Genomic DNA, 6,863 nt, shown 5'->3' on the forward strand with positions numbered 1-6,863 from the left:
GTGCTTGGTTGCCCGATCGGACGAAGTACCGAACAACGACTCGGGCGAACTTCGCCCGACCGGGCGCGTAACTAAACTGGGAGAAGTAAAAACCGCCCGATCGGGCGGATGTCGCCCGACCCGATAGGGCGGCTGCCCGGTAAACGCAGAAACACGTTTTCTGAACGGGGATATAAATATGTTATTTATATTCTAGGTTTTAGACTGCGAAAAACACTCTATTCTCTCTGAAATCTGTTCTCTTCTCATAATAAAATATTCTCCCTCTCTGTGCCGTGGACGTAGCCAAATTAGTGAACCACGTAAATTTGTTGTCTGTTTTTATTGTTTTTGCATTCATAATTTGTTTCTCTCTCACGTCCGTTATAAAAAATTGGTATCAAGAGCTTTGGTGATCGATCTGTGTGAGAAAGATGTCTGGGATGAATGTCAAAATTGATAAATTTACTGGGAGGATTAGTTTTAGAACCTAGAGCTAAGAAGGGTGTATTTGTGGGTTTTGGAAGTGGAGTTAAGGGCCATAGAGTATGGTCACCTTCTGAAAATCGTGTCATACTTAGTAGAAATGTAATATTCGATGAAAATTCCATGCTTAACTCTCCTGTGAAGTCTACTATGGTGTCCGTCAGTGGAGATGTTGATAAACAGGTGGAGCTGCAAGTCACTCAGGCTGAGAGTGAATCACAGCACCAAGGTGGAGAAGATCAACATGGTGCTACTGAAGAAGAGTCTTCTAGCTATCAGTCATCTGAAATACATCAACCAAGCATAGCACTTGATAGAGCTAGAAGAGTTGGTGTGGGGCCTCCAAAGAGGTATGGTTTTGAAGACATGATGGCCTATGCACTTCAGGTTGCTGAGGAGGTGGAGGTTGGACATAATGAGCCATCCACCTATAAAGAAGCTGTTTCTGAAAGTGAGTCTACTTTATGGCTTGCTGCAATGGGAGATGAGATGGAGTCTCTAGATAAGAATCAGACTTGGGAGTTAGTCAAACGTCCTAAGGAGAGGAAGATTGTAACATGCAAATGGGTTTTCAAGAAGAAAGAAGGGTCTTCACCTACTGAGGGGGTCAAGTATAAAGCTCGGGTTGTTGCAAGAGGGTTCACACAAAGGGAAGGAGTAGATTATAATGAGATTTTGTCACCTGTAGTCAGACATACTTCCATTAGGGTGCTACTAGCAATGGTTGCACATCAGGATCTCGAACTTGAGCAATTAGATGTGAAAACAGCTTTCCTACATGGGGAGTTGGAAGAGGAGATTTATATGACACAACCAGATGGGTTCCAAGTTCCGGGAAAAGAAGACTATGTTTGCAGATTGAAGAAGTCCTTGTATGGACTAAAGCAGTCTCCTAGGCAGTGGTATAAGAGATTTGACAGCTACATGATTGAGTTAGGCTACAACAGAAGTGAGTATGATTGTTGTGTGTACCATAGCAAGCTGGGTGATGGTTCTTTCATATATCTAGTTTTGTATGTAGATGATATGCTTATAGCTGCTAAGGCTAAGTCTGATATTCAGAGGTTGAAGGGTCTTCTCAGTGCTGAGTTTGAGATGAAAGATTTGGGTGCTGCAAAGAAGATTTTGGGGATGGAGATCTATAGGGAAAGAGGTCATAAGAAACTTTTCTTGTCACAGAAAGGTTATATTCAGAAGATTATGTCAAGGTTGGGCATGACAACAACAAAGCCTATAGACACTCCAAGTGCTTCCAATAATAATTTGTCTGTGGCTTTTGCACCCAAGACTGCTGAGGAGAAGGAGTACATGAGTCAGGTTCCTTATGCTAGTGCAGTAGGGAGTTTGATGTACGCATAGTTTGCACTAGGCCGGATCTTGCACATGTAGTCAGTGTTGTTACTAGGTTCATGGGTGATCCTGGTAAGGAGCATTGGCAGGCAGTCAAGAGGATTTTTCGGTGCCTAAGAGGTACATCTGACGTTGGTCTCATCTATGGGAATGATACTCAATGTTTAGTCACTAGTTATTCGGATTCTGATTATGCTGGAGATGTTGACAGTAGGAGGTCAATGACTGGTTATGTATTTACTCTTGGTGGTTCTGTCGTTAGTTTGAAGGCAACTTTGCAGGCTACAGTTACTTTGTCTACTACTAAAGCAGTGTACATGGCGTTGACAACAGCTGCTGAAGAGGGAATATGGCTAAAGGGACTAGTTAGTGATCTCGGGTTACATCACGATCAGGCTACTGGGTATTGTGACAGTCTGAGTGCAATATGCTTAGCTAAGGATCCATCATGAGAGGACTAAACATATTGATGTGAGATACCTCTTTGGGCAATTCTGGGGTCCTTAGGGACTAATATGTTCTTGTTGTCTTTTGGGACAAATCTGGTGTTTGGGAGATTTTGGGCGCTGTGATCAATACATCTGGTTTTCTGGTTATTGTGAGAGGATTCAAGTCAAGGTGGAGATTTGTAAGAGTCTATGCCTTGAATGTGTTCGATGAAATGCGTCGAAAAGCACTTCTGGAGTACCGCCCAATCGGGTCGGGCGAGGCCGCCCGATCGGGCCCGGGACGAGCTGAAGAATTGAGTTTAAGGGAGATCGCCCGATGTCATCGGGTTTGGTCGCCCGATGTCATCGGGCGAACTTCCCCCGACCGGGCGTGTAACTAAACTGGGAGAAGTTAAAAATCGCTCGATCGGGCGGATGTCTCCCGACCCGATTGGGCGGCTGCCCGGTAAACGCAGAAAAGCATTTTCTGAACGAGGATATAAATATGTTATTTATATACTAGGTTTTAGACTGCGAAAAATACTCTATTCTCTCTGAAATCTGTTCTCTTCTCATAATAAAATATTCTCCCTCTCTCTGCCGTGGACGTAGCCAAATTGGTGAACCACGTAAATCTGTTGTTTGTTTTTATTATTTTTGCGTTCATAATTTGTTTCTCTCTCACGTCCGTTATAACACCATCCATTAGCTCTTCTAATCCATCCGTCACCTAATAGATCCATTACTAGATTTCATCCATTCATCATCCACATGTCAATCGGTTGGATCAGGTAAATCGAGTAAAACAAGTCTAATGTATAAAAACATTACACATAAAAAACAATCAAATTTTAATATATAGCTCTGGTTCCTTCCAACATTCCAAAATTCACTTCGAGAACACTAGAATTCAAGGATTTACCAAACCATGAAAGTAGAGGGAGAGCAATAGACTAGAGATCAATAAATTTTGACACTATTCATATACTTTACCTTGGCTATTGTTTGTAACTTATACATAAATAAAAATATAGTTGTATGGTATCTTGTTAGATTATTCTCAATGTATTGCTTTTACACAATTCTAAGGGATGATTGATGCATTACTATGCCATAACTTTCTTAATTAGTATTATTTTAGAAAATGTATTTAATAATCAAATTTTTGAATTGGCAAGATCTAACTTCAAAAATTTAGATTAAAAAGATAGAATTTTTATACACTTCCTATTTTTCATTTTAGTTGACACATATTAACCTTGAATAATATTCATATACTTTATTTTAGTCGTCTTATGTGATTTATACTTAGGAGAAATAATAAAGCATATAATCATATTAAATCTTGTTTAGGTTTTGATTGTATATTTTTAACTTTTTATAAATTTTGCTCATCGATAATAACACATATGGAGTAGATGATTGAGGTTATAAATGACAAACGTAATAAAAGAAACCGATCAATTAAAAAGAGCCGGATGTAGTAAATATTTTAAAAAAGAAACAGGCAGACGACAAATCCTATGTCAGCAACTAGAGGTGAGCACAACCAGGTACCCGACGGAATTTCGTAAACCCGGATGCGACGGGTCCCAAAATACTGGAACTGAAATTGAAACTGGTCCAACCGAGTACTAATTTTTGGACCCAGACTTGTAACAATTGGGTACGGGTCCGTACTAGGTACTTGATTGTTAGTTTAAGATCATACAAAATGGGCCGATTGAGCTATAAAATTCAAAAAATAATTAAATGGACCTAAAGGCCTACTAACTTTTTACATAGCAACTTTTCTTTGAATTATATTTGGACCATCTGACCACCTCACATATGACAAAAATCAATTCTATGTAAGGGGTATCTGGTCTTGGAAGCGATTCCACCGGGTGTCCAGACCCGGAACCGATTATACTGGGTACCCACCAGTACTGGGTCCGAAATATACTACTCAGACTTGAATCCGTATGCAATCATGTCTCCTTTTTCAACTGGACCTGGTTCCGACTTCCGAGTACCTATATTTTTTGCCAACTCCTATCAGCAACTCAGCATCAAGTATATTACGAGAAAGTATTGACGTCTCATAATGAGATGCCAAAATGGCATGTCACACAAAAATACATTCTTTTTGGTACCAAAGCTAAGTCAAAGTGGTACCAAAATACTCAATAGTTTACTTTGGTACCAACTTTCAGTTTGATAGCGAGGTTACATTTTGGTACTGTGACTTTATTTGGTACCATTTGAACTTAATTTTGGTACAAAGTTTTTTTGTCTTTTTGTGTGAGATATCATTTTGGCATCTCATTATGGGACGTCTAACCGAGGAAGTATTCTCCCATACCCGATAGGGAACAACTTTTTCATACCATGACATTTATGTCATTTCACTAGCAACTTGATACCATATAACATTTATTCAATATAATTAGATGTAGCCAAAATATAATATAATAGCTAACTGATATGATAAGATAGTGTTAACATATACTCCCTCCGTCCCAAATTAATTGCTACATTTGCTTTATCACAAAGACCAAGGAGGGAGTGGGGGACCACTGACAGAACAAGAGTTTACAAAAAAGCAAATAGGTTTAAACACTATAATGAAGGGGACTAAATACACCAACTACACGGTTCTTGAAACGACTATCAATTGAAGTTACCAAAATCTTGAAAAGCTTCCTCACCAAAATCATGAAGCTAAATCTGAAAAACATACGAAAAATTAAAACAAAAATCTAGAAAACGTTAGAATCATAACCGAAAATCTTCTCACCCAAATCTAGAGAACATATTAAAAAAAATTAAAAAAATCTGAAAAAATCTCACCAAAAATTTAGAAAATCTTCCGTTAAAATTCTTCACCAAAAACGTTACAACTTGAGATGTTTCTGTTAAACAACGAAGGCAAAAGTAGAAAAGAGAAAAAAGATAGCTTTTGTTTGTATGCAAAATTAGATAAACTAAAACAGAGATTTTCAATTTAAGGAACACTCACCATTTTTGGGTCTCAAAAATTCAGATCTTCAATCACTCAAACAGTACTTGAATCTTCATGAAGTTGAATCTTCACCCAGATCTACTCTTCAAGCGTTCAATTGGTTCGTTGGGGCGCAACACCCTTTTCTCCTCTCTTAATTTGAACAGAGCAAGGACTGAGGAGATCGAAATAAAGGTGTTGTAGCCTAAAAATCAACAGCTATAGACGTGACTCGTGGCCTCATCACACCCTTACAGGTGGCACTCTTTTTGCTGTTGTAAAGTACATGGACCAGAAGCTTATAGGGGGTAAAATACATTTTTCTGAATAAAGAATGATGTACTAAGCCCTTCTTATGGCCCAATATGTACTTCGGCCCAGTAAACACAGAAAACACCTTTATAAAGGGTGATGTGTACTCTCCAATTAGTGATTGCCACGTGTCATAGCATTATTGCTTAGCCAATCAGATGCTTCCAAATTAGGGTGATATCAAGGTACATCAGTCATTTTAGACACTATAAATAGTCCTTGAAATCAGGAGAAATGTACGTTTTTCAGAGCATAGTACTGTTATTCTGCCATAAATTCTCACTCTCTACTTTCTCTCTCTAAAAGTTCCTTTTCTACTCCTAAAACCTGACTTAAGTTTCGGAGGGGGAAATACCACCCAAACCTCCAAGGTGGGTCTCTTTTTGCAGGTCTAAAGGCGGAGCTCAGGTTCGGGATTTGAGTCCAGACATTGTTGCGTAAGTCTCCTATTGTTGAATCTACTGTTGGGGATAGTAGTATTTATTTACGAGTCTAGCACTACGTAACATTTGGGGCCGTCTGTGGGGAGACGCAACAATGACTGATTGTCACTCATCCAATGTTGCTAGGAATAGAAGTTTTGAGATTCAAGTGGAGGATACGGTGGGCGATGAAAGGCCACCTAGAGGAAGAGATAGACCCTGTGTTGCTGTTTGTCTCTCTGGACGGAGCAGAGACCCTGTCATTCAAGAAAATCCTGAGCATTCAGTGACAACTGCCCATCTGGCAACTGTCTTGAATGACTTCCAGACTAGGATGGCCGCTGTTATGGAGGAGCAAATCAAAAATAACATGCTGTTTTTCCAGGTCAACCCAGACCAGGCCGTTGTAGTGCCGCCTAAGGGGAAGTCTCAAGAAGGTCGTCCAGGGACAAGCCCGCCTCCTCGGTAGGAAATGTCCAAACGACTGACGAAAGGGAAGCAACCAGCAGATAGTGAACCAAGAAGAAAGATGGACTGGAAGTTGGTGGTCCGTCCAGGAGATAATATTCCTCCCAGTGGTCATAAGATGGAGACAGATGCGAGGGAGTATCTGGAGGCAAGAAGGCAGCTGCTCTTCAGCGTTCAACCTCAGGGTCTACTCCTTATATGAAGGATCCTTGATTAAGACTCCCATCAAGAACCGAAGGAAGAAGTCAAAGACCTTCGGCTATTCAGCGAAGGCAAGAAAAAACGATTTTACAACCTATGGTGTATAGGCGTCAAGCCCTAGCTAACACCTCCTCTAATCAAGTGTTAAAAGAATATCGTCGGGAGCACATACCCACTGAGGGACATGCTGGGGCACTCAATATTAACTGGCCGACCCCATTCTCGGCCATAATC

Source organism: Beta vulgaris, chromosome 4 (assembly GCF_026745355.1).
Source record: "Beta vulgaris subsp. vulgaris cultivar EL10 chromosome 4, EL10.2, whole genome shotgun sequence".
Classification (NCBI taxonomy): domain Eukaryota; kingdom Viridiplantae; phylum Streptophyta; class Magnoliopsida; order Caryophyllales; family Amaranthaceae; genus Beta; species Beta vulgaris.